The sequence below is a fragment of the Lissotriton helveticus genome, chromosome 1_1, assembly GCF_964261635.1.
Source record: "Lissotriton helveticus chromosome 1_1, aLisHel1.1, whole genome shotgun sequence".
Classification (NCBI taxonomy): domain Eukaryota; kingdom Metazoa; phylum Chordata; class Amphibia; order Caudata; family Salamandridae; genus Lissotriton; species Lissotriton helveticus.
This window is the reverse complement of record NC_136057.1, coordinates 993,444,950-993,472,510: the sequence shown is the minus strand read 5'-3', so window position 1 is coordinate 993,472,510 and position 27,561 is coordinate 993,444,950.

Genomic DNA, 27,561 nt, shown 5'->3' with positions numbered 1-27,561 from the left:
CAATACACATTAAAATTATGAAATAGCCAATAAATCAAACAAAACATTTAATAAACCAAAGTTACAGCTCCCCACAATTAAGGTAGTGTAAGTCCCTTGCACTGCTGGAACCCAATGCAACAACACTTGTTGCACTAATAAAAATTGCAATATCAACTAACAGGCTACCTCCTTTGCCTTTTATACCCCTTCTCCGCCATACCCATCACTACAAACTTATATCAGGCCCTATTCTAATGCAGTGTGCCCCTTTGGTCCCTAGACCCAAGTGCTACTTAACCTGCTTCACAAATGTTAATTACTGCCTTGCTAAAAGGGTAATATGCATTACCCTTTCTTAAAAACATAAACTCCCATCTAGCCACACCCCCTTCTCTAACATATCTCTAAGGCCAAACAAAACTCTCTCCACAACTTTAATTTTCCATTCCCATAGGCCATTCATGTAAGGCTCAAATAAACAGTAGCAAGTATGCAATAAAAACCTAATGCAGACAAGCAAAACAAATAGTAATAAGTCAAATATAACGTTAAGTTCCTTCCTCATACCTCTGGGTCCTGGGGCCACTGTACCTGTACTACTGTTTCTTTCTAACCCTTTGTGTTACAAAGCAAACAAGATTACCTAAGCTCAAATGCTAAATAAAAAAATATACCCACTTCATTGCATAATAGGAGAAATATAACTAAGTAACAATGGCCACTTAAACATTTCACAGCTTTAACTGATGCACTAATAAATATCTCTTTTTTAAAACACAAACATATCTTCCTGTTCCTTCGGAAAAGTGGCCCCCACACACTGCTTCCTCTTCTGGGCCATCTCTTAAACAATATCTGTTTCTTCTACACCATTATTCTAAAAACAAAGGGATCAAAATAATAAAGGTGCAGCATCTAAATACATCCCTGCTCACTTTCACCTTTGAAACCCCTAACCGTACCAATTTCGAACTCGTATACCCTTGAATAGTTAATAATAAATGTAAAGTACCTGTGCCTAAAAGCAAAGGTGGAGTGGTATGTGCAAAGTTTAAGAAAAAAAGCCTTCTTACTAGCCATTATTTAATTAACTGACTTAGAGCAAAAGACACTACATTTTCAAAAATCAGAGACAGCAGCATTTTCTGTATAATATTACTAAAAATAGAAATCTCAAAAATACATTTGCTAAATTTGTTTTACATGAGGAGACCATAAAAAAGTATTTCTTGGAGGTCAAGAAACGAAACTCAAATCAATAAAAATTAACAATGCCACAAATTATGGTAAAATCCCTTTTTTAGAGAGAAGCAAGCAAATTCTCCATAACAATTGGACAATATATTAAATTAACTCATGTCACAGTCCATGCATTTAACCAGGAAAAGATTTTGAATGCGAAGAAGCCCAGCATAATAAAAGAACATAAAACAAAAAACATTAACCTTCAATCAGTATAGAATACATCATCAGGGCAAGATGGCAGCCGCGACGCTGGCCGTGTGAGTGTGTGCTCTCCTCTTCCACCGTAAACGAAGCCAAGAAGCAGCTTACCCCCCGTTGAAGCCGTGCTGAAGTTGCAACGCTGGGTGCCGACTGGTGAGAGATTGAGGTTACGGAGGTATTTATTTTATTTTTATTTTATTTATTTGAAAAGTTTTATATAGCGCTGGCTAGACCCAGAGGTATCAGAGCGCTTTACATGAGGAAGACCATTGTTTCAGAGCATAATTACCAGTTACATAGTTACAAGTTACACAGTTTCAGAGCATAGTTACAAATTGCTGGAGCGTAGTTACATGCATTAAAAACAAATATGTAAGGGAAAAAGCAGGCAAGGGTAGAGATTCAGGGGACAGGATAGGAGCAGGGGAGATAGACAAAGAATGAAAGAGGGAAAGAGGTGGGGAAGGGTGAAGGAAACATAACCAGGAGAGGAGGAAAAAACGTGGAAATGGTGTCAGTCCCACACCTCTGCTGTGTGTGGCTCCCTTTACGATGTGGATTCTCTCAGAGGGGTCTCTGAGACTCCAGGGCATACATACTGTACCCCTCCCTAACAAAAGAGGAGGTATCGGACCAGGGTCAAAGGTCCTCTTTGCTTCTTCGTTTTCTTCCCTGATTCAGCCGGGCTCTGGGCAGCGTGGAGTCCGGGTGGTTCTCTCCGCTCTCCAGAGATCAGCGGTTTAGCAGCCGCAGCTGCGGCCGTGGGCGTGCCAGAGAGCAGCTGAGTGACAGGCAGCGCTGCCAATAACCGAGGTGGAAGGGAAAGAAAACTCTCCGTCAATACTTTGCCATGATATCGGGCTTGGTGGCTGCAACAAGGCCCCAAAGGGGAGAGGCTCGAGAGCTCGAGGCGCAAACAATAACGCAAATAACAACGTAGTGAACGCCGCCAGTGTTCAGAATCCTCCCGATCCTGGGAGTACGATAACCGGAGCTGAAGCTGGGGCTATGATCTCGCCTGTGCCCTCACAGTGTATACCAGCCACTCGTGGTGGGAGAAGCAAAAGCATTGGAGGCGTAGGCGAAACTGGAGGAGCCTCGCCCTTTGTGGCTAATCAAGGTGAGCCGAGCGTGATAGGAAATGAGAAAGGCTCTAAAGTCCAAACAGTGCATGCGATTTTTTTAAAGAAAGGCGTCACCGCTAATGTGAAAACTAGCTTGGTGGTTAAAACCACTGGTATCAACACACCTGCGGTTACGAATGACTTAGCTTCCCCCGAGTGTCTTGCCAATGCAGTGGATTAGGCAGTGCCTGAGGCTAACAGGGACAAGCGAAAGGCAAACGATGATCTGGGTGACTCGGAGTCTGCCATTTCTGATGGCAAGTTTTACTCTATGACTGACTTATCAGTTGTCTCCGAGGAAAATTGTAAGAGCCTGCCAGGAGAAGGGGAAGATGAAGGTGACCTCACGGGGGAGAATGATGAATATGAGCATTCACCCACTCAGACTACGGGTCCTGCTGATGATCAAGAAACTGTCAAACAGAATCAAGAGGCAGAGAGACTCCTATATGCAATGTCCCCCCTTGTGCAACCCGCCTGGGGATCTGGGGAAAATGGGGAAAGCTGGGGGCAAGAACAAGATCATAATCAAGATGAGGTGGATACTGAAGGGGATGCTGCCACTCTCGACAGCATCTATAAGAGCATCATGGCACACGGTGCAGAGACTAAAGCAGAAAGCCATCGCACTCAGGGGGCAGTTCGGAAGCTCCAAAACACGATGCGGCGAATGGTTAAAACCCTCAATGAACTGACCACGAGAGTTACTGAGACGGAGGAGCGCATTTCAGGCACTGAGGATTCGTTGGTAAAGCAACAGGCGGCTATAGAGACTCTGCAGTCAACCACTGCAGACGTAGAATGGAAATTGACGGACTTGGAAAACCGCGCAAGGCGTAATAACTTAAGGGTCTTAGGTATACCTGAATCAAAAGAAGGAAAAGATGTCCGTAAGTTTATCATAGAGGTGTTTACAGAAGCTTTCCCTGAGCTACGCGAATGGCACTGGGAGAACGAGGTTATTAGGGCACATCGATTCCCTTTTTTTCAGCGAAAAACGTATGGAGACGCCAGTGCGGCGGGTGGACCAAAAGCACAGCCACGAGCGATACTGATATGCCTTAACAATTTTATCCTGAGAGAGGCATTATACGACTTAGCACGCCCTGATAGACGCCGCACAGGCAATGGTTGTGAGTTCTTCGTTCGTCCGGATTTCTGTCCTACCACTGTGAGGCAAAGATGGCAATTTCGGCAACTGATCACGCCATTTCAAGCGAAAGGGGCACAAGTGTTTCTCTTAAACCCAGCGAAGCTGAAAGTGATTTATAAGGGGCAGACCAAGCACTTTACATCTGAGATTAAGGCCCAAGAGTACTTGAAGCTCATGGACGTCAACATTTGAAGCTCTAATTAAAGGGATAAAATACTTTGTATATCTATGATGAGAGTTTGGCGATATAACATGTTCAGTTGACTGGGGTGAAGTAACTTACAATTTTTCGAACTTCTGAACTTATCTTTTCTCTACTTATTTGAAGACCTCAGCCTAGCTCTGCAGCATAATCAAATACTTTACTAATACTGTGTAAATTTTGTTTAGGTGTGGAACAATGAGATCATCTGCAGTTGAAGCAACCAGATTGACTGGTTAAAAATGTTTTCATTTCTTTTTTTCTCATTTGTTTTTGGGATTTTGATTTTGATTAAAGGTTTACTTGCAATAGAGATCTCTTCTTAACCGCACATTCAAGAAGGAAGCTTGGTTAATATCAGTTTTGGCTTGCCTGTCTCTATTGTTATTTTTATTATGTTTTTTTTAAAAAAAGGAATAGGAAAAGGCACCAAGTGAGTGGCGGTCTGGTGGGTTTTCTGTGGAGGGGGCACTCGCACACTCTTATCACTGAGGACTATGTCCTTACGCCCTGCTGTGGGAGGTAGGGGAGGGGGGAGGGAAGGGTGGGTGGCTGGGTGGGGTCTGCTGGATGCAGTCTGGGTGGAGGGGGTTAAAAATAAAAAGAGGTCATGAGCGCATGTTTTTGTTGTATTTGTAAGTGTGGTATGCAAGGTAGTTGTGGAACAATATTTGTGGTTTTTGAAGTTAAGGAATGGCAGCTAGAATGTTAAGATTAGGTACATTGAACGTTAGGGGCCTTAACGCCATTAATAAGAGACAGCGGGTGGCCAGGGAACTGCTGTGGCTGCGATGTGATATCATTTGTCTCCAAGAGACGCATGTAACATGGTCGAAACGGAATATCTTGACTGAATTCGGCTGTAATGTTTTAGCAAGCACTAAGAATACTTGTACGGCCCGTGGGGTTGCCATATTAGCCAAGAAACATGTTACTGGCACAGGTCGGGTGTTGGAGGATAGTGTCGGTAGATGGGTAATTATAGAATGTGCCATAGGCTCCTTTAAATGTACACTATGTTCCATTTATGGTTCTAATCTCGACGAGTCAGCTGTGCTAGATTATCTCAATGTTGAGCTAGCAATGTGGCCTACCCCAGTAATAATATGTGGGGATTTAAATATAAACCTTCAATCGGATTTATGGCGCAATGATGATTTTGTGTATGTCGGCAGGAAACCAAAGGTATATAAGTCATTACAATCACTTCTTACCTCACATGGTTTGGTTGATGCTTGGTCCTACCTCCTTCTTTTCGGCACCCCATCAGATGCTGGTGCGCCTCGACTATTTCTTTGTGCCACAAGTTATGCTCTCAGGTGCACAAATCCAGGTATTTCCGTGAGTCACGTCGGACCATGGCTCCGTTGTCCTCTCTATCGTATCAAACAGCCCAGTTAGTAAGCCCCGGGAATTTACTTTTGATTGTAAACTGCTATTAGATATAAAATTTAAGGAGTATATGATGGACTGGATAGTAGAGTTTTTTAATCATAACAGGGGTAGCACTGAGATGTGGATAGTGTGGGACTCGTTTAAAACCGCTTTCAGAGGGGAGGTCCTTAGTTATGGCTTATATGTGCAGAAGCAACTACAAGCTCAGCTACATCAGCTATATAGCAATTTAGGGGAGGCTGAAGAACGGTTAGTACAGGATATACGTTTGAGTAGAGAAATTTAGGGCTCGGTAGCGGAGGTCGCTCGGTGTAAGGCACAGATAAACCATCAATGGAGCAAAGAGGCGGCAAAAACTTATACTATCAAACGGCAGCTCCTGTATGAGTATGGTGAGGCAAGCGGCAGGTGTCTGGCCCAGAAACTGAGAACGAGAGAAGTCGCACAAAGAATTAATAGCATCAAGGATACAGCTGGGCAAGTGATAGAGAGTGAGTCTGGAATAGTGGAAGTTATTAGACAGTTTTATTCTCGATTATATACCAGAGAAGATTACGATAGTAGTAAAGCCGCATTTCTGCTTGAGCAATTTTGTGAGCAAGACCTGGACAGTGACATCGCAGCTAAGTTAGAGGCCCCAATAACGATCTCTGAACTTGAAGCAGCAATTAAAGGACTCCCAGCAGGCAAGGCAGCGGGCCCCGACAAGCTTCCGTTAGAGATGTATAAGACCTTCTTTCAAGTTCTAAAACACGATATGTTAGCCACATTTAGGCTGGCGCAGACAGGATTGTACCCTAAAACGTGGGACGAGGCCAGCATTGTGGTTTTTAGAAAAAAGGGGAAACCTACAGATCAGCCAGCCTCATATCGGCCTATTTCATTACTAAATACTGATGGAAAAATATATTCGAAAATACTGGCGGCAAGGCTTTCTGGAGTGATATCTCCAATGGTCTCTGTGCACCAGCACAGTTTATCCCCAAACGTGGTACAACTGATCATGTCAACCGGGTGATTGCTTTAATTGATTATGCAAACGGTTTGGAAGTAGCACTGAGCCTCATATTATTGGATGCCGAGAAGGCTTTTGATCAAGTATCATGGGCTTTCTTATGGGACGTGATGAAGTCTCGAGGGTTCGGGCCAAATTACATAACATCTGTACAGACACTATACCAACAGCCAAGTGCTCGGATCTACGCAATGGGGCTGCAATCGGCACCGGTTTCAATACAAAGGGGGACAAGGCAAGGTTGGCCGTGTTCCCCCTCTTATTTGCCCTCTACATTGATCCATTTTTAAAGATGATGGAGAGTAACCTTCGGATCCCGCCAGTAATGTTACGTCAGCAACAATATCGCGTGCTTGCGTACGCTGATGATGTTGCTGTACTTTCTCCAAAACCCGCAGTAGCGATGCCTGAGATCGAGCATCTAGCAGCAGTATATGGGTCGGTATCTGGATATAAATTGAACACTGCTAAGACTCACATCTTATGTGTTAACATCAAGTCTTTTAAAGATTGCAGGGTTCTAACAGAGGTAACATACCTAGGGGTACAAATCAGAGCCTCGGCCACCGTACAATCTAATTGGCAGAGGCTGCTTACTGGGATCCGTAAACAACTGGACCAGGCCGAATGTCTCCATTTAACGTTAGTCGGTAGATGTAACATTCTAAAAATGATGGTATTACCTAAGATTCTTTACTTCTATCGCTGTGTACCATTAGAGATCCCTGCGGCTTACATCGCACAACTACAGTCGGTCTGCATGAAATTCTTGTGGTCTCGGGGAAAGGAACGGCGTACAAAAAAATACATGGTTTTACCAAGGGCGGTTGGCGGTTGGGCGGTTCCGGATTTTCTTTTATATTATTACGCTTGTATGCTCCAACACATGAACATCTTACTTACAGGGGTAGGACGTTTGGATACAGCATTGCAACCTTCAATATATACCCTACTCCTTGGATCAGAAGCCAGGAACCACCTTTTTCTCAATATAGATTGGAATTATTATAAACGCACCAGATTTAAGGTGGTTGCTGCCGCTTATAAAGTATGGAAGGCAATTAAAAAGCTATACAAAATCGAAAAAGTCTCTAGATACACTCCATTAACTGCTCCGATCTTATTCCCTAGTATTCTTTGGGATCGCATAGTGGTGATGAAAGAGTGGTTTAATTACGCTAGGGGACTTACATGTAGGGGATGGGATAAAATCTTTCAGCCAGCTGAGGGAACAATATCATCTCCCAACCACACACTTTTTTAAGTATTTGCAAATTCGCGATCATTTATCGAAAACTAGATTATGCATGTCTCCCAAGCCTCTTATCGAGGCCAATAAGAAAGGAGCCCGTATAGGGATACTTTATAATTTAATGCTAGGGGCTACTCCCAACGATTTGGAAGCACAAGCAAGTAAATGGGAGAATAGATTAGGCTGTCAAGGAATTCTGTTTGAGAGCTCAATTGAGCTAGCGGGCCGAGTACTTATGTCTGCCAACCTTGTCACGCAACATTATAAAACTTTATTCTATCTGTATCACACACCAGATAAAATATCAAAATGGGGTGGTGACCAATCAATCAATCAATCAATCAATCAATCAATCATGCCATTTGTATAGCGCACTACTCACCCGGGAGGGTCTCAAGGCGCTTGGGGGGAGGGGTATGCTACTGCTCGAACAGCCAGGTCTTGAGTTGTTTCCTGAAGGCGAGATGGTCCTGGGTCAGCCGAAGGTGGATGGGGAGGGAGTTCCAAGTCTTGGCAGCCAGGTAAGAGAAGGATCTTCCTCCGGCGGTGGCTCTTCGGATGTGTGGTACGGCTGCGAGGGCGAGGCTGGTGGATCGTAGCTGGCGGGTGGGCGTGTAGAAAGTCAGGTGGTCGTTGAGGTACTTGAGGCCCAGGTCGTGGAGAGACTTGTGTGCGTGGGTGAGGAGCCGGAACGTGATCCTCTTGTCGACGGGGAGCCAGTGCAGGTTCCTCAGGTGGCTGGAGATGTGGCTGCGTCGGGGGACATCCAGGATGAGTCGGGCGGAGGCGTTCTGGATGCGCTGGAGTCTTTTCTGTAGCTTGGCTGTGGTTCCGGCGTAGAGGGCGTTTCCGTAGTCCAGTCGGCTGGTGACGAGTGCCTGGGTGACAGTCTTCCTGGTCTCGGTCGGGATCCAGCGGAAGATCTTGCGAAGCATACGCAGGGTGTTGAAGCACGATGAGGAGACGGCGTTGACTTGTCTGGTCATCGAGAGGGAGGGGTCCAGGATGAAGCCCAGGTTGCGTGGTTGGCTTGGGTGCGGTGCCCAGGGCTGGGGGCCACCAGGAGTCGTCCCAGGCGGAGGGCGAAGATCCCAGGATGAGGACTTCCGTCTTGTCCGAGTTCAGTTTCAGGCGGCTGTCCTTCATCCACTCGGCGACGTCTTTCATCCCTTCGTGTAGGCAGGTTCTGGTGGTGTCGGGGTCTCTGGTGAGGGAGAGGATCAGCTGGGTGTCGTCGGCGTAAGAGATGATGTTGAGGTTGTGCTGGTGTGCGATGGCTGCGAGAGGCTTCATGTAGATGTTGAAGAGGGTGGGGCTGAGTGAAGATCCTTGCGGGACGCTGCAGATGACTTCGGTGGCCTCGGAGCAAAACGGGGGGAGGCGGACTCTTTGTGTTCTTCCGGCGAGGAACGAGATGATCCACTCCAGTGCCTTCTCTTGGATACCGATATTGCTAGGGCGCTGGATTGGGTGCGGTGGCAGACCGTGTCGAACGCAGCGGAGAGGTCCAGGAGGATGAGGGCCACTGTTTCCCCCTTGTCGAGCAGGGTCCGGATGTCGTCGGTGGCTGCGATGAGGGCGGTCTCGGTGCTGTGGTTGGCTCTGAAGCCGGACTGCGAGGGGTCGAGGGATCCGTTCGTCTCGAGGAAGGCGGTCAGCTGTCTGTTGACGATCTTCTCGATGACTTTAGCAGGAAAAGGGAGGAGCGAGATGGGGCGGAAGTTTTTGAGATCGGTGGGGTCCGCTGTAGGTTTCTTCAGGAGGGCGCTGATCTCGGCGTGCTTCCAGCTCTCCGGGAAGGCGGCGGTGTTGAAGGAGGCGTTGATGATTCCCAGACGGGAAATGTTTTAGGTGTAGTGCCGCACAGGCGGATGTAACCCATATTTTTGGTACTTGTGTTAAACTGAGGGACCTGATTGAGCATGTAAATAAGTTCCTCTCTGAGATACTGAGTGTTCCTCTTCAGCTGTCACTTACGCAGATCTTAATGGGTTTAGAGTCGGGAAGTGACCAAACTGTGCTCCCCAACAACACTGTGTACATGATATTTGTAGCCACAGTGGTTCTAAGGTTGTGCATAGCCTCGTGTTGGCTACAAAGCGATCCTCCTTCATTTGAAGCATGGCGGATCCGGTTCCTTTTTACCTTTAATACTGAACATAACTGGTATGCATTGAAAGGGAGTCGGAACAGGGCATTAGGACAGCAAATTTGGGGCTCGGTTAGTGCATATATGGCTGCAGAAGGTTGATCACCCTGGGCCAGATTTTCTATGTACCTTGATGTAGTTATTCGCGGCTTTCTATCGTTTTCTTTTTTTTTTCTTTTCTGCTTTTCTCATATCGGCTTCATCATGGTGTATTATCGCTATGTATAATTACACAAATGTTTGAGAAAGTGGAACCTTCCTTTGATTAAGCTGCGATTTTTGACTTTTTTTTTCTTTTCATCTAAAATATCTGTTCCATAGTTCTTTGTAGGCTATCTGTTCTATTCCACATTTACATGATGAGAAGTCTAATACTGGATTATGTGCTCATGTTCTATGTAACTCAATAAAAAAAAACAATCAGTATAGAATAGATTTTTTAACTTTAACCCCTCCCTACATGCACCAAAAGCTTAATTGCCAATTAATTGTGGATTGCATTTCTAAAAGACTTGGTAGGCTTCGCTCCCATTTTATCATCGTCCAACATTTGGTCTTCCGTGGATCTAAATTTTACTTGCAATATTGTGGACAGTAACTGAAACAAAACAAGTCACAAATTATCCCTAAATACATTATATGAAAATCACTTTACAACACTTTAACAGGGTTAAGTAATTTTTGAATAAACACAGATATTAATACTCATTCTAAGGTGCATATTGAGCAAATGATTTTTAAAAGATAAAAAAACTAACACTTAGTAAAGCAATTTCCATGATTACAGCCCAAAATAAAATATTACTGTCTACTGGTAATAACGTGAAGCCTTACTTAACATTGATTAAAGCCCCGGGAACACAGTTTTTATCTCTCTCATTTGACACTTAATATAATCCATTTTCGAGGAGCTTTTCTAGTTATATTCTGGTATACTTCTCTCTCAAGTTGTCCTCGTAACAGGGTTTCCTGCCAACCGACTAAAAAGTTTATATTAGTCTGCTCACTATACGCATTTTTTAGATCATATGTTTCATGCCCCCCTTTTAGTGGAGATTTGTTTAAAACTTAATTAAAAACAATTAATCTTGGGGCGTGGCTACGCAAGCAGCAATGGCGGTCACAGCTTTCTAGAGCTCCCGCTGGCCCGCGATTAATCCGGCCAATTATCCTGGCCCCCGAGCCTACGCACCGCAGCTCGAGTGAGGCAATTGTGGTGAGGGTGTCTGGAGCCCTCCGGTGTGCGACGCAGAGCTCATGCTGTGTTGGCTGCGGCGGAGCGGTGAAGGAACGGGTGAGGCCTAGCGCCCGGCGAGAAGCCGGGACCTCGATTTTGGCGTCTCCCGACCGGGAGATACCTGTGCACCTCGGCTGACCGGCCGCTTAGCTGGCGCTTGGACTGCCCTGGGAGACGAGAGAGGACCGGCGCTCCCCCTCCGCGAGCCTGGCTGGAGGTTTGGAGGCTTAGGAGGTGGTGGCCCTTCTAGCTGGACACTGTGGCCTAGTAATTCCGGCGCAGCCGGGGTCTCGAGTTTCGCGCCCCGCCCGGGACTGGCTGCGGGCTGTGGTTGCATCTGGGCTGTGCCTCGTCGCTGTGCCTGGTGGAGGGCCTCCCTGTAGATCCTGTGTGAGAGGTGGACTGGCAGGTGGCTGGTCAGTGGCCTTTGCGCCGGCCTGGTTCTGGTGCTGCCCGTGACGGACGGTACACTGTGGGTACTTCCATCTAGACCCCTGCACATTTGTGGAAGCGCTAGGAGGGCCGGCAGCACGTAGAAGGAAGACGTGGTTTGGCCAGTGGTGTGCAGGATGTGCTGACCGCTGACGACGGAGGAGTGGACCTTGAGGCCTGCCTTACCCTGTCCGAACTGAGGTGCCGAGTCTAAGGTACGAAGGTTCGGGCCCGGTGACGGGGGGAGACCTGCTGTGTGTGTCCCCCCCCCCTTTGGCCTGCATAGACTGACTGGGGGACCCTGTGCTGCCGTGCCTACACTGACGGTCAGTTGCCCACGTGACCTGCAACCATGACCAGGGGAGGAGGTGGTGGGCACACCAAACAACCTACCATAGACAAATTCACTGGACCCAATGGGGGCCCCGGACCGTCGAATGGTGGACAGCCGTCACAACAGCCGCAGCAACAACAGGGAGGGGGGCCGGACAATGCCGCGCTTCTGACAGCCATCACCCAATCTAGAGATATGTTGGATGCCAAAATAGGTGCAGTTGGTGCAGATGTTACCTTGCTCCGCCAGGACTTGAGAAACGCAGTGGTGCGGATTACGGAAGCAGAATCCAGACTCTCAGTAGTGGAAGAAGACGTGGGCTCCCTGAAGAAGAGAATGGCGGTCATGGAATCAGTGCAAAAGAACCTGGCACTTAGGGCGGAGGATGCGGAAGGTCGCGCACGTCGTAACAACCTCCGCTTCATTGGCTTTCCGGAACGCTGCGAGAAGGGGAACATGGAACAGTTTCTTGCTCAGTGGCTGTTGAGCTGGCTGCCCCCTGGGGCCTTATCCAACTGCTTCGTTGTTGAGCGTGCACATCGCGCCTTGACCCAGCGGCCGCCGGAAGGTGAACGGCCCAGAGCGGTGATAGCAAGGATCTTGAATTATCATGATCGAGACGTCATTCTAAAGGAGGCCAGAACTCGAGATGCGATCCTATATGAAAACCGAAAGATTATGATTTTTCCGGACTATACCAAGCTTGTCCAGCAACAACGTCAATCCTTCATGAACGCAAAGGCGAAGCTGCGAGGCTTGAATCTCCAATACTCTCTGCTGTACCCGGCCCGTTTGAGAGTGATTTTCCAGTCCAAGACGCTGTTTTTTGATTCTCCAGAAGAACTGTTTAAATGGACTGACGAAACGGTGGCGCTCAGGCCGCATGCCCAGCCGGGACTGAACCCCGGCTCTTCGAGGGGGTCATCGTTGGAACGTGGAGACCGGCCGACCAAGAGTAGGAGACATCGGAGGTCCAAATCACGGAAGCGGTCGGCTTCCGTCTCTGGTACACAGGATAGCGGCAGAACTGAAGACTCGGACCAATCTGGGCAGGACCATTGAAGGTCTAAGGTACTCTGTGCTCCCGGTGCCGGGCTGTAGCTCATGCTGGCTGGTGATGATGTAGATCAGGCCTGGCGACATTGCTATGTTTTGATGCCTCAACACGGATTTGAGACTGTGTTATGGAACTCAAGGGGGTGGTGGAGTGGGGCTCGGGGACGACCGATAGAGGCCTGCCACTCTCCTGCTAAGGTGGGTGGTGTGGTTCAGGGAGGGGGGTAGTGATAACTGGGGGTTTTTGGGGAGTTGGGATCCATTGGCATGGTTGGTCTTAAGCCCTCTGTTTTGGGCTTGGGAGTGCCCATGCCGCGACAGGTACTTCATGGTTTTGTGAAGTATAGGGGGGGGGGGTTGGGGGTGTTGGGGGTGTTGAGGGTTGGAAAGGTGGAGGTTGGGAAAGGGGGGGTTTGGAGGGTGGAGGAAGAAACAGGAGTGATATTTCGTGTGGAGTTGTGTTCTCTTGAGGCTGGGGGGGACGGGGGGGACTGCACGTGTTCTTTACAATGATGCTGATATTGGTGCGTGGTGGGTGGTGTTGGCGCGGAAGACCTACCCAGTGGGTCCCGTTGGACAATGGCTGATGGACTACGTAGACTCCCGGAGGAGTCCCTGCGAGTGATTACATGGAACGTTAGGGGGATGCTGGATAAAGTTAAACGTGGGGCAATCTTGCGCTGGGGAAAGAGAGAAGTTGCTGATGTGCTCTTACTCCAAGAAACTCACATGATGGGATCCAAGGTGCTCAGTCTTCAGCGGTTTGGTTATCATCAGGCTTTCCACGCTGGGTTTGCTAGGGGATCCAGAGGGGTGGCCATTTTAATACATCGTAGAGTAGCCTATGTACATGAGAAGCAGTGGGTGGACCCGCAGGGTCGATATTTGTTTGTCAAGGGCAGAGTGGGTGTCGAGCCTGTGGTCTTTGGAAGCGTCTATGCTCCCCCCCCCTTCAATGGGCCTTGGCTGAGAAGCTGTTCACAGTGTGGGAGGACATTCCGGAATCCCTGGCAGTGGTGGGGGGAGACTGGAATGAGGTGATGGACGTATGTATGGACCGCCAGAGGCGTCGTGAGATGCTTGGGCCGGCACACAACCCCTCCCCCCCTAATAGGTTACATGCTATGAGTGAGGGAATGGGCTGGATGGATGTGTGGCGACATATGGACCCTACAGCGCGCGAGTACACGTATGTATCTGCTGTACATGGTTCCTTTTCACGGTTGGATTATGTATTTGTGCCTAAGGTCTACATGTGCAGGGTACGAGCGGTAAAGATTTTACCGAGGGGACTGTCTGATCATTCCCCGGTATCGGTTAGGGTGGAAATCCTTAAGAAACGTCAGCTCTTCAGATGGAGAATGTCCTCGTGGCATCTTCAGCAGCCTAGTTATGTCAAACATCTCAGGGAGGCTATTGACCACTACTGGCGGGAAAACCTGGTAGACGATGTGGACGCAGTAGTGGTGTGGGAGGCCTTGAAGCCCACTATGCGAGGGGTGGACATTGCATGGTGTACTGCGGCCCGACATGGACGTCGAGAAGCGATCACGGCCGCGGCCGTGCTGGTGGAAACCCTAGAGCGACAGAGCCGGGATGGAGGGGATGAACTCGGCATACGGCTGCTTCTCCAGGCACAGCAATCCTATGCGTCGGTCTTAATGGATGAGGCTAAACAGGCGTGGCTGGCCACGAGAAGTAGAATATACCAGTGGGGAGATAAATCATGCACAATGCTCCACAGACTTTGTCAACGCAGCCTTCAACCCATTACGTTGCCAGGCCTTACAACGGATGACGGAGTGGTTATTACTGACCCGAATGAATTAGCGGCAAGCTTTGCTAGCTACTTCAAGACACAATATGCCCCGAATGACCGCCTATCGGTGGACGATGTGGCTAAATTCATAGAGGATTTGCCCCCAATATCTGATGAGACCAGGAAGGCCCTAGATGCTCTTCTTACGGCGGAGGAACTAGGGGAGGCTCTAGGACAGCTCAACGTGGGTAAGGCCCCTGGGCCGAGTGGCTACCCATGTGAATTTTATAAGAAGTTTCACGTACAATTAGGACCCCACTATCGAGACGGCGCGCACTCGAGGCAGGCTGCCCCCGGATTGGCGCCATGCCGAAGTAGTGGTCTTTCCGAAGCCTGGTAGGCCCCCAGATAAACATGACTCATATCGCCCCATTTCGTTACTGAACGTAGAAGCCAAGATACTGGCCAAGGCCCTGGCGAATCGGTTGCTCCCTTATATAACAGACTTAGTGCACCAAGACCAAGCGGGCTTTATGCCTCGCAGGGCAACGCGCCACAACATCAGGCGCGCATGGGCTGCGATAGATGCCATTGGGGCCACCGGGGAGCAGGCGGCTTTGTTACTAGCCGATATCCATAAAGCCTTTGACTCGGTGAGCTGGTCATACCTATTTGCGCTACTGCCCCGCCTCAATCTAGGCCCGTTCTTTTTGTCGTATGTCAAGCTCCTATATACTGATATCACGGCGGCGGTGCGGGTTGCGGGGGCGGTGTCAGAGACCTTTTGCGTAGGACGAGGAACCCGGCAGGGGTGCCCCTTATCCCCATACCTATTGGCGCTCGCCATGGAGCCTCTGGCTGCCTGGGTGCGCATAGATGCACAGATGCGAGGTTTTGTGTGGCCCGGGGGCATCTCTGATAGAATTGCGTTGTATGCAGATGATGTCCTATTCTTTCTGACGGACCTGCGACGTTCAGGGCCGAGGGTGCTGGAAATAATGCGGGTCTTTGGGGAGGTCTCGGGCCTTTACCTAAACATGCGTAAATCTACCCTGTGGGTCCTTGGAGGTGGTACTGTAACGGATCCCTGGATGTCGGAACTGCAGACAGCAGCCGGCGGTTTAAACTACCTAGGGGTATTTTTGTCGGAGTCGGTGAGCCTTACATGGGAACGCACCATGCTGCCTGTCTGGGAGCGGGTTCAGGCAGATGTTAAAACGTGGTCTCGGATGCCCCTCAATATCTTTTGGGCGGTCTGCAATTTTTAAGATGGTTGCGCTTCAACGCCTTCTGTACCAACTGCAGAATTATCCTCACCCCATCACGCCCCAATGGTTTAGGCAGGTAAACTCTGTATTGGGACGTTTCCTATGGGCTGGAGGGGCAGCCAGGGTGGCACTGCGTACTTGTTTCTTATCTACCTATTGCGGAGGACTGGCCACTTCGGACCTTTTGTCATACTACCAGGCTTCCCACTTGCTTATCCTAAATGACTGGTGGTATAGCGGAAGAGATGATCCAGCCTATGCTCTAGAGCGCACATTGATGGGGGACCATACGCTCCACACGCTCCTCTACTCGGTCCGCCTGCGGCGGACGTTGCCTAGAATTACAAACACTGTCTTCATTGTATGGCGACAAGCATTACGCCGGATGGGTTGGTGGGGTAGGCTGACTGCGGAAACGCCGCTGTGGCATAATGGACGACTCCCGGGACTGGCGTCACTGCCGGGATTCGACGGCTGGGATAGGATTGGGATCTCGCTGCTGGGAAATGTGATGTCCGGGGTTACGCTCAAATCATTCCATGACCTTAGTGCAGAATTCCTTATGCCTCAGACCCAATTCTTTCGATATTTGCAGTTTAGACATGCCCTAGCGCCCAACATTGCCAACTTAGACTCACTTCCCGAGTTTAGCCCGATTGAGGCGAAAGTCTTCATGGGCGATCTTGGCGATAAGAAGGTGTCCCGCATTTATCAGACGTTGGTCACCCACTGCTCATCTACCCTTCTTCCTCTGCGGACGGCCTGGGAGACTGACGTTGGCCCTATGGATGAGGATGATTGGCGGGAGGCCCTGGAGTCCCCGCGAGGAACTGCCATAGCAATTCGGCTCAGGTTCATCCAATTCAAAATTCTCCACAGGGCGTACTATACCCGTGAACGATTGTGGAAAGCGGGGCTGATTGAATCGCCGGAATGTTTGCGCTGTGGGGCGGAAGCTGGTTCACTGCTCCACACTATATGGTCGTGCCCAAGAATAGCTGGTTTCTGGGGAGGTGTGTGGAACTGCCTGTCCGAAGTACTGGGTTGGGACCTTCCGCGCACACATCGCCTAGGACTACTTCACATCCTTGAAGGGATTGGGGGGAACATATATAAACATCATTTACTGCTTCTGGGGCTTGTGCTGGCCAAACGGGATCTGGCGCGTGCTTGGAAAGATGAAAGGGCCCCTCCCCTGGCTGCATGGAGAGCTGGATTGGACTTTTGTATGGGTCTGGAACAACCGATATTTGAGGCTCGGGGATGCCCCCGCAAACACTTCAAAATATGGAAGAGGTGGGCTGACTACAGGGAGTTGACACTTGATCCCCCAGTGGAACCTGAGGAAGATCCCTAAACACACGTCTTTAAATGGGTCTGTGAAATGCGTCATATCTACCACACCAAGATCAAACACCGCTGCTCCTTCTACACACGTGCACAGGGTTAGGGAGGGTTGTCTGGGAGGGATTGGGCATGGGTGGTGGGAGTTGTGGGGGTGGGAGGTGGGGGCGGGGGGGGGGGAAGTTCTTGTTATTCATGTTTTCCTATCATTCTTGATTGGACTTCAGTCTAGTGATGTAAATGTATCAAAATACCTGGTGGTCTCCCCTGATTGTGGGGTGCCACATTGATTGCTCTGCCTAACTTCATCAATAAAAAAAAAAATTGTGAAAAAAAAAACAAACAATTAATCTTTTAATAATGCCTTATATCCCCTAAAATTTGCTTTACTGTCCTAAACTTTATCAAACAAGCACGAAATTATATGGAAAAAAATTAATTATAATTTATCTTAGCTCAGTGTTATATTACTTTTATAATAAAAATAGTTAGATTTCAGGAATGGACAACTTTTGTTTATTCATCGTTTTGACTGAGAATATTTTCGAATTTGGAGACTCACTGTATCGTCAGATAAAAGGAGTAAGCATGGGTGCATCAGTTGCACCATCTATAGCAAACATCTATATGTTAGTTTTTGAGAGTAAATTCATTAACAATGAGATTGCCCCCTTTTTTGAGTCTATTTCCCATTGGTCCAGATATATTGACGACATCTATTTTATCTGGACCAATGGGAAAGACTCATTACAAGAGTTTCTCTCTTGGATTAACCTGACTGATGTGAATTTAAAGTTCACTGCTCAGTTTAGCACAGAACAAGTCGAATTTCTTGACTTTTTGATAAAAAACCACAACAACAAATTAGAAGTCGACCTGTACGTAAAACCCACGGCACGTAACACATTGCTCCATTATAAGAGTTTTCATCCTAGGAGTCAGCGCCAAAGTATACCCTTCTCACAGTTCCTTAGAGTCCGGAGGAATTGTACCAGTCTTAGTGATTACGACAAACAGGCCTCTGTTATGAGAAAAAAATTCCTAGACAGAGGCTATCCACATAGACTGGTCAGAAACTCTTACAAAAGAGCGAGATTTTATGATCGAGATGCCTTATTAAAACCAAAAGAATCAGCTGCTACTGACCAACTTGTCTGTATAACTAGACGTTCGACCCTTGATGACCGCATTAAACAGATCATAAATGCCAATTGGCATATTCTTAACTGCAATCCCACCTTTAATAATAACCTGGCGAAACCTTTATTCGCGCACAAAAGAAATAGGAACATTAAGGATCTGATTGTTCATTCGAGATATGAATAGAAACTGTCTGTCTCTGGACCATGTCAGAGATCTTTACTGAACAATCTTCCAGTACGTGGGACAGTTAAGTGCTCATCATGTAAATCTTGTTCTAAATCCTAAGTGGGGAGGATTTTTCCCACAATGGATTTTCTACAAATGCCAGTGAAATTTGGAACTGTAAAACCACTAATATTGTATACTTCATCTTATGCCCTTGTGGTTTAGGTTATGTTTGCGAGACCTCCAGATCCATTCAGGTTCGTTTAACAGAACACAGGTCTGCTGTCAGAACAGGGAAACTGACAGCACCTTTAGTGAAACATTTTGTTGAAAAAAACCCACAAACCTGAAGACTTCCAATGGCGCATTTTGGAAAGAATCAGAACACCCGATAGCAAGGGTGGTTGTGCTATCCGCAAGAAAAAGGAAGTATATTGGATTTTTGTTTTGAATACTTTTAAACAGGGATTGAATAGTGAAATCCCTTGGGAAAACGCAATATTTTGACCACTTTAATAATTTTTTTCCCATTTATGTACTATTTAGTCTGCAGATGTAACAATCCCACAATAACTATTCATGATACCTATATACTTGATATATTAATTTATTGTGGATGAGGGAATGAGGGTTATTATACCCTTTCAAAAATATCCACCCCCATGACATGCAATATATTAATACAGATATTCTTGTCTGTTCATTATAGTTGTCTCAATTTGACTATAACATTTTGCCCACTGTCTTTGAGTCAGTACTATCTTTATTATCAATCTTTTTTGGTAATATATGGGCTTTGCCTAATTAGGGTAGTGTCATCCGTTGAACTCGAGCTGTTAGATTTAGCAATATGTAAGCTTAATCGATGTCTATGCCTTAACTAACTTTACCACAATTCTATACGCGACTGAGCAAGTTGTTTACGTTTCCGGATTTTACCCCTTTAAATTTCCATCTTTGGTTGACCACATGACCTACGACCGGATCTAGCGGTGTATTTAAAATCGCGTTGAACTTTGATCTAGCGATACGTCTTCTAACCGCCGTGAGACGCCAACAGCCATCTTCTGCTGTCGCGTCGTTCCGAACACGCATACGGACAGAATTTGGTACGGGGCAGCTAGTGCTTTGTCGGTTAATCGACTTTTTAGCCCACTAGTTTAAACAAGTCCTGTCGAATTGGATTTAGACGAGTTGGTCTTAATCTAAGTGCCTTACGAGTATAACGCTTAGTTTATTTGTATATATTTTTTCAGACTCGTATAATTGAGCATTACGCCGCTCCCCGTGGTTACATCTTCTACACATCGTGAGACGCCAAACAGACATTTCCTGTTACAGCGTCCTGGTAGTCAAGTAGATATTTTATATTTGGTAAGTGGCTCAATACTGATCCGTCCGGTAGCGTATGACAACATCTTGTGTTGGTGGCTATTTAATTTCGAGTGCCCACCTTCGTAATGTGATGTTTGTCTTATTATTTTTTATTTTAGACTCGTATCGTTTGGGTCTTTTACTTCTGGAATTTAATCGTGACACATGACGAATTGCGTTAATTCATCACTTCCTATTTATCCACTTGGGCGTTCTCACTTAAATTGCTGTGGCAGAATCCTTTTTCTTCAAATGCCTTTTCTATTTTAGGTAAGCAGTTATATTAGCTAATCGGTAGCATTAGTTAGGCACATTTACTAACTGTACTAAATCCCTATATGTCTATAGCCTAATTCCTTGGGGTTTTCCATTTTTTTCAGATATAATATACATGCCTTTCAGGGTTGCATGTTTGTGATTATCTGTTGACATATTGTGTCAGTAGGAACTGCCACTGAACTCTCTGGATTAGTTGTTCGTTTTAACAAATAAGGTGAGCCATCAGGTTATTACAATATTCTTTTTTGCCTTTGCACATATATAAGGATAGGTGCATTGTGTTATATGTTGTACTCCGTTTCAGATATTAATCGTGCAGTATTTTGAGACACATTTTTTCAAATACATCATCAAAGTTATCCCTATATTGTATATCAGTGGAACCGATCATTATTTTATCATTAAATATTTCTAGAAAGGTGAGCTTGTTTTATTTTTGGTGTCATTTATAGAAATCATTCTTTATATGGTAAAACTTCCAATTGAAACTCCACCCTAATTCAAGAATATAATTATTCCCTTCTTTCTTTTTTCTTATCATACTTTACTATTTACAACTGGGTTGCTGTTCAACTATGTATCGTAATTGACCACATATTGTACTTCTTCACATGTGGACCATATATTCTTTTCATATGTGATCACTCAGATATTTCATTTTAGAAAAAGTTCTTTGTATAAATTGTTGCTGATGTTGCTTTGTTATCTATGAAGTTGGGATAAGGTTTTCTTAGGTAATTGATTTTTTATGTAAAAGAATTTGATAAATTGTATGTCCTTCGTATGAATTATAAGATTTTAACTAAATGTTGTATATTTATTATTCTTTTTGTGTTTTTATCATGTATTCCAGATTACTGTGTGGCTGCTGAAGAAGGCATTCTTTTAACGCCGAAACGCGCGTCGAGTTCATTAATTGCCCCTCTTTTTTTAACATGGTCGCTATTTTGAATTGTTTATAAACCATTGTATATTTTTATTAAATAATGCATTCATTGATGAGTATTATATAATACATAATTTGTTGATTTTATTATGTTTGCTTAATAAATAAGAATCTCTTTGTTGACAGATTTTTTTACTGTATGTTTTTTTACTTTGAAACCTTGTCCCTTCCATTGTTATGTTATTGCCTAGGATTTGATACGCACAATCAACTTTTGGAATATAACAATAATATTTTCACAGGTTACAGAGGCACCGTCAGAAAAAATTACCATCCATGTTTATGGTGTCAAAAAAAGTACAAAAGACTTTGCGCTTTAATAACACAGGTGGAAAACCATGATAACTATCAATCAATGGACATAAATAATAAACTATTAATGGGTTGGTTCTTCATAAACCCAGAAGTAGAAGCTCTGACAGATGAATTAAATTACTCATCTACATTAAAAGAAATTATTTGTGAAATTACCACTATATAACTAACAAAATTAATTTAAAGTAAAGATAACTGTATTGAAAAATGTATATATAGAAAATGCAAACAAATTAACGTGCTAATAAAAACAAATACATTTTAAATGAACTCAATATAATATAAATAATGTACTAAGTAATTTTTCAATCTCTACAGTCACTTTGTCTATTTGGATAAAATACTTACTAGGTCATGGGATACTTTTTAAGGAGGATTAGACTTATTTTTTGCCTTTATTCACTTTATTCCAGAAATACATTACTGTATACAATGCCAGTAGCTCTGACTCAGACAACTGCGAGACCTATTGCATTTTCATTGCTTGAATTTTTAAAAGCATTGGGCCCATTACAAGATGCGCACAACTCTACTGGTGTATGTTGGACTATTCCCTCCCACCAGGAGGAAAAAGTGCATTCAAAACTGTGTGGTATGAGTAACATTGTATGCAAAAGTGGGCACATATTTCCCCGTTATTTATTCCAAAAGGTATAATGGGGTACAAAGATACATCCAGTACTGTGCAGAAATTGTACTTGAGCAAAAGTTTCTTTGCAGCTATTATACCTGACCACATCAGAAAGAGTAATTTTGTCTTTTATATATATTTGTACATAATCAAGGAGTGTCCAAATGAAACACAAATCCCATCTTCACAGGGGTTTGACATTTTCTAGTTCTGCCAAAGAAGTCCCTGTTTACCATTGAATAGCAGCATTATATTTAATGGAACCAATTAACTGTTCGTGCAATGACCATGCATAAAGCTGTCTTAAGGAGCTCTTCATGCGCATAATAGCCACTGTGTCTGGTCTGCCCCCAAAGAGAACTGTTTTGTTGGGAAGGTTTTATCTACCCCTGGAAGTTGGTTATGAGGTGAAAAGGCTATTTCCAGAGGCAACTATTTGTACTCTGTCTTCTATTATCTCATTATCATCTCACACTTTCTGTGACTTAAGGGGAAATAAGAGGACCATCTGTACTATTAGAAACCAATAGCCTTCATCTCAAAGATCCTGTCTTGCTAGCATAATGTAACATGAGTCAAAACCAAATGATACGGCCAAAGATTGCAGAGTGGGGATTTATTAGCTATAGATGGTCCGGTGGAAGAGTTCACTGAAGATCATGCTTCATTGCACACGGCTCTAAGATGTATACTATAGGAATGAGCCACTTGGAGATGGTTTAGCTCTGGGTGTCAGCGTAAATGAGATCATTAGGGCAAACTGCACTGTACACAGCTGGTGACTGTTTGTAGTGTGTTAATCCAATGCGGAGGGTTGCCATAGAGCCTAGGTGTAGGTGCATAGCCATTAGCCAATATCTGTGCACTTTGCAAAGGTCAAGTGCAATCTGAATTTGTTTTTACAGAGAACTGGTCAGGGGACTTGCTTAATAGCTTATTCCACATGCACATGGGCAATGGAAGAGTATTGGTATAATTGGATGATATCATCAGTGATGTCATCAATGTCATTTGAGATTTCATCAGTGATGTCATTTACTGAGTGATAAAGCATGTGAGGTCATAACCATTGTATAACGGGGGGAAGTTATGGTTAGTATTTGAAACCTAACTGGTGAATTTCAGGGTTTTTTTTACATTTTTTTGTATTACTGTAACTGCACTTTAACTGGTAATTTGCAGTGAATTTCAGAGGTTTTTATAAAATATGTACAATGGTGTTTTGAGTGTACTTCAGTATAACTTAATTTTAAGTTTTGCTTTTTTAAATTAAAAATATACATATGCATATATATGTTTTTTACAAATGTGGTATGGAGTTGTTACACCACAATGTATGTATATATATCTATATATATGTGAATGTTGTTCCTTCTTTTATGCTTCTAAAATGGCTTAAAATCGAACTTGTGCTAATATAACCAAACGTACTGTCTTCAATCTTGAAATGGCGCTTCGCCACATCACCACACAGGAGCTTCTCACCCCGCGGTACCTAGCCAAGGACATTCCAACTATTTCAGACTATTGTTCATACAATGTGTCGAATATAATATTTGAATAAACTGTGAAAACTCAATGCAATTGTAATATGAAAGAATCCTCTAATGTATTCTGTAGAAAATGTTTCTACTTGCTTATACCCCATTGGTACATATCCTGCGAACCATACATAGGCTTAGAAATGTATGAAATCTATTGTCTGAAGTCCTCTAAAAGTATGTACTTTTCACTGTAACCTGGAGTCACCTTTCTCCTCTTTTTAAGACACTTCTATGCTGGATTGTTCATTGAACTTTAACTAGTTCTCTGTACTTATGATCTGTATTCTCTACTGCTAACCATGATTATGCAAGACTTAATGTGTTTTGCTTAATAATACTTTATATAAACTCCTTATAATCTGTGTTTTAAAGAATCTTTTTAGTAAACATTGCTCATCGTACAGTACATGATGAAGATACACAACTGATTATCATGGTAGAGGCCACACCCAAAAAGCTATAAAACAGATTAGTAACCTTCATATGATAATAACTGCAGGTGCTTTTACAGCCAAGTACCTCCCAAGGGAGCTCTTATTCCGTCAACCCATTGACCATGATCTGGTCATGTTAGCCCTAACAGAGCCCCCCAGCATCATCTTTGAATTCCCGTCAGGCCCCACACTTTCTCTCATTTATGGGGGCAGCCTCGACTATGGTAGATCACTTTCTCCAGCCTCTGGCACTAATCAAGATCGGATGGGACAATACCTGGTGGCTGTGCCCGGGGTGAGGAGGGCTTGGTCAGGTGGGGGCTCTCTTTGTTTATTGGCTGACAAAGTTTGGAACGCTTTGCCACTATTCATCCATTCCATGAATAACTACCTGGCTTTCCGTAAGGTCATCAAAACTCACCTTTTCCCTCCACTTTAGTATCTTTCTTCTGTCATCAGCCTCTATGTTTCTGCCTTAGCGCTGGGATGCCTCTTTGCTGAGACCATATTTTGTGGTATTTAGGCCAATTGTCCTCCCCTGTATCCCTAGTAGTAACCACTGGGCCTCAAGGGGCACCTCTAGAGATGACTCTGGACATGACCTCTGTCACTTTATGCCAAAACCCTTGGATCGCTGGGCAGGTTTAAACAATGTGACTTAGAATGACTTCCTGACCACACATCCTGAGGAATAACAGTGTCTCAGCCTTGCCTATTTTATGTAGGAGAGTACTCTGGTAGTATACTCCATGAAGGACCCTGAGTTGAATCAGTCTAAACCTGGCTCTAATGGCTATTTCCAGTGGAACACCTTATATTCTTGACCCATGTCTGTCATTCTTACTGAGAATGCTACAGTTCTGATTCTTGATTTGGGAGTTACATGAAAGAGAGATGGGTCTAATCAAGGGAGCACCAAAGTCCGTATAGAGATTACACACCTCTCTGTCTGAATTATAAGAAAAACGGTTTGTACGTTGGGGAGGGTTAAACACAACAACTTTACAAAAACAATTGGTGTGCTTCCTTATACACACACACACATGGTCATGAAATCACTGCTAAGTATCAGCAGATTTTTACTTTACAACCCGCCATTATTAATCAAATAGATTATATTCAAGATTGGTTCAAATATTATTAATTGATTTCAATGCACTACACTTATTACTCTAGTGTAAACCTTTTTTATTACATTGAGAACAAACTAGAGAGGTACATATCCATACTTCAGTGGCAGGAACAAAGTAGAATCAACAAATTTGATAAGCCTGGTGTCCAACTTCTAAATTGACTGAGCATTTGCAAGACAAGAATATGGACCACCAAAATATATGTACACGTCTGCCACCGCACACTATGCACACACCTCCACGACGCAGGGATCAGAGACAACGCCCTGGAATGGACCACCTCCTTCCTCTCAGGCAGAACCCAGAGCGTCCGCCTCCCCCATTCCTATCCAAAGCCTCCAAGATCATCTGCGGCATACCCCAGGGATCATCCCGACACTGTTCAACATCTACATGGCCCCGCTCACACAAGTCGCCCAACAGCACAACCTCAACATAATCTCCTACGACGATGACACTCAACTGATCCTCTCCCTCACTAAGGACCCCCTCACCGCCAAATCCAACCTCCATAAAGGAATGAAGGCCGTCGCCGACTGGATGAAGATTAGCCAACTGAAGCTGAACACGGACAAGACAGAGGTCCTCATCCTCGGCTCCAACCCTTCAGCCTCGGATGACTCCTGGTGGCCTCAGGCACTGGGAGCAGCCCGACACCCAGCGACCATGCACGCAACCTGGGAGACATCCTCAATTCAACACTCTCCATGACCAAGCAAGTCAACGCAGTCTCCTCCGCCTGCTTCAACACCCTCCGCATGCTCCGCAAGATCTACAGGTGGATCCCAACAGATACAAGAAGAACAGTCACCCAGGCCGTCGTCAGTAGCAGACTCGACTATGGAAATGCCCTCTACACGGGAGCCCCGGCCAAGCTCATCAAATGACTGCAATGCATTTAAAACGCCTCTGCATGTCTTATCCTCGACGTATAATAATAATAATGTCCACATTTGTAAAGCGCACAATCACCCGTTAGGGTCTCTAGGCGCTGGGGGCCGTCGGGAAGATTAAGCAAGCTATTGCCCAGAGTCACATGGTGCTGGGCTAATCTGCCGCCGGTGCCGGGGATCGAACCGTGATCCCCAGATTCCGGAGTCAGTCGCCCTGGCCGCGGCGCCACACCTCTTCCACAGACGTACCACGCCACAGCCACATCACCCCCCCACCTGAGAAACCTGCACTGGCTCCCCGTCAACAAGAGGATTTCCTTTAAGCTCCTCATCCATGCACACAAGGTACTCCACAAGACCGGCCCAGCCTACCTCAACAGGCGACTCTTCTTCTATATCCCCAACCGCCAGCTCCGTTCCGCCGACCTTGCCCTCGCCACCGTCGAACAACCACCGACGGCAGATCCTTCTCCCACCTCGCCGCCAAGACCCGGAACACCCTCCCACTGAGCCTACGACAGACCCAAAACCTGCTGACCTTCAGGTGGCTACTCAAGACCTAGCTGTTCGACCAGTATCGCCCCCCCTTTTTTCCCCTAACGCCTTGAGACGCTCACGGGTAAGTAGTGCGCTCTACAAATTCTTGATTGATTGATTGATGTAAGAAGGAACTTCTGGCTTGTTTCCCCGCAAATGTAGACTCGATTCAGGCATTAGCAGACCTGCGTACTTGCAATGCTGTGTTACAACCAGGCAGTCTTGTCCCAGAAACCAACAGCTGTATCACCAACAGAAAGCGTAAGAAACTGCATTATCTTAGGCAAGTGCTAGTGATGCTCAGCTGCAGATATGTCATACTCTCAGTCCTCAGTTCAACCTACTGCAGTAACTGCCTTTGTTAATTGCAGCTGTAGACCAGTTACGTACACTGCGGAGTGGGTTCTATGCTGCTCCTGTTATGCTGGGGAAGCAACTTGTATGCTCTCTTCTTATTTCTGTTCCATGTCTAGAGCATGAAATACCTGTTCTCGCACTTTGCAGTGGTTACAGTAGCACTTTTGTGAGTCTAGGAGGTGCAGTGTTGAAACTGGGGGTTGACTTTCTATTTTTTTTAGCTATGGTGAGTAATACTTTATCAAGAGTCTTACTTTTTTTACTTGCTGGACATCCAGTCAGAGGAATTCAATATTTGCATTAGTTTCTTTACACCTTTTTTCATAGTGCTAGTGTTGGTTTAATCTACATACATCTTAACAACCATCTATGAGTAATTAGATACTATTTTGAATCAATACAAAGGAGTACCTAAAGTGGAAATAGTAAAAAAGGTGAATAAACAATGGAATGAATTTGTGAATTCTCTGGAAAGGGATTTTCTCTTTGCATCACATACCAATGTTTTTAAGGGACATAACCGATATTGAAGCCTCTATAGCAGACTGTAGCACCACACACCAGAAATGACAGCCTCAACTTTAAGTGAGTTTAAATCCAATTTGCTGTCTTCCATAATTGTTTAAATTGTTCGCCATGCTTGGGTATTGAGTAGTGGCTGA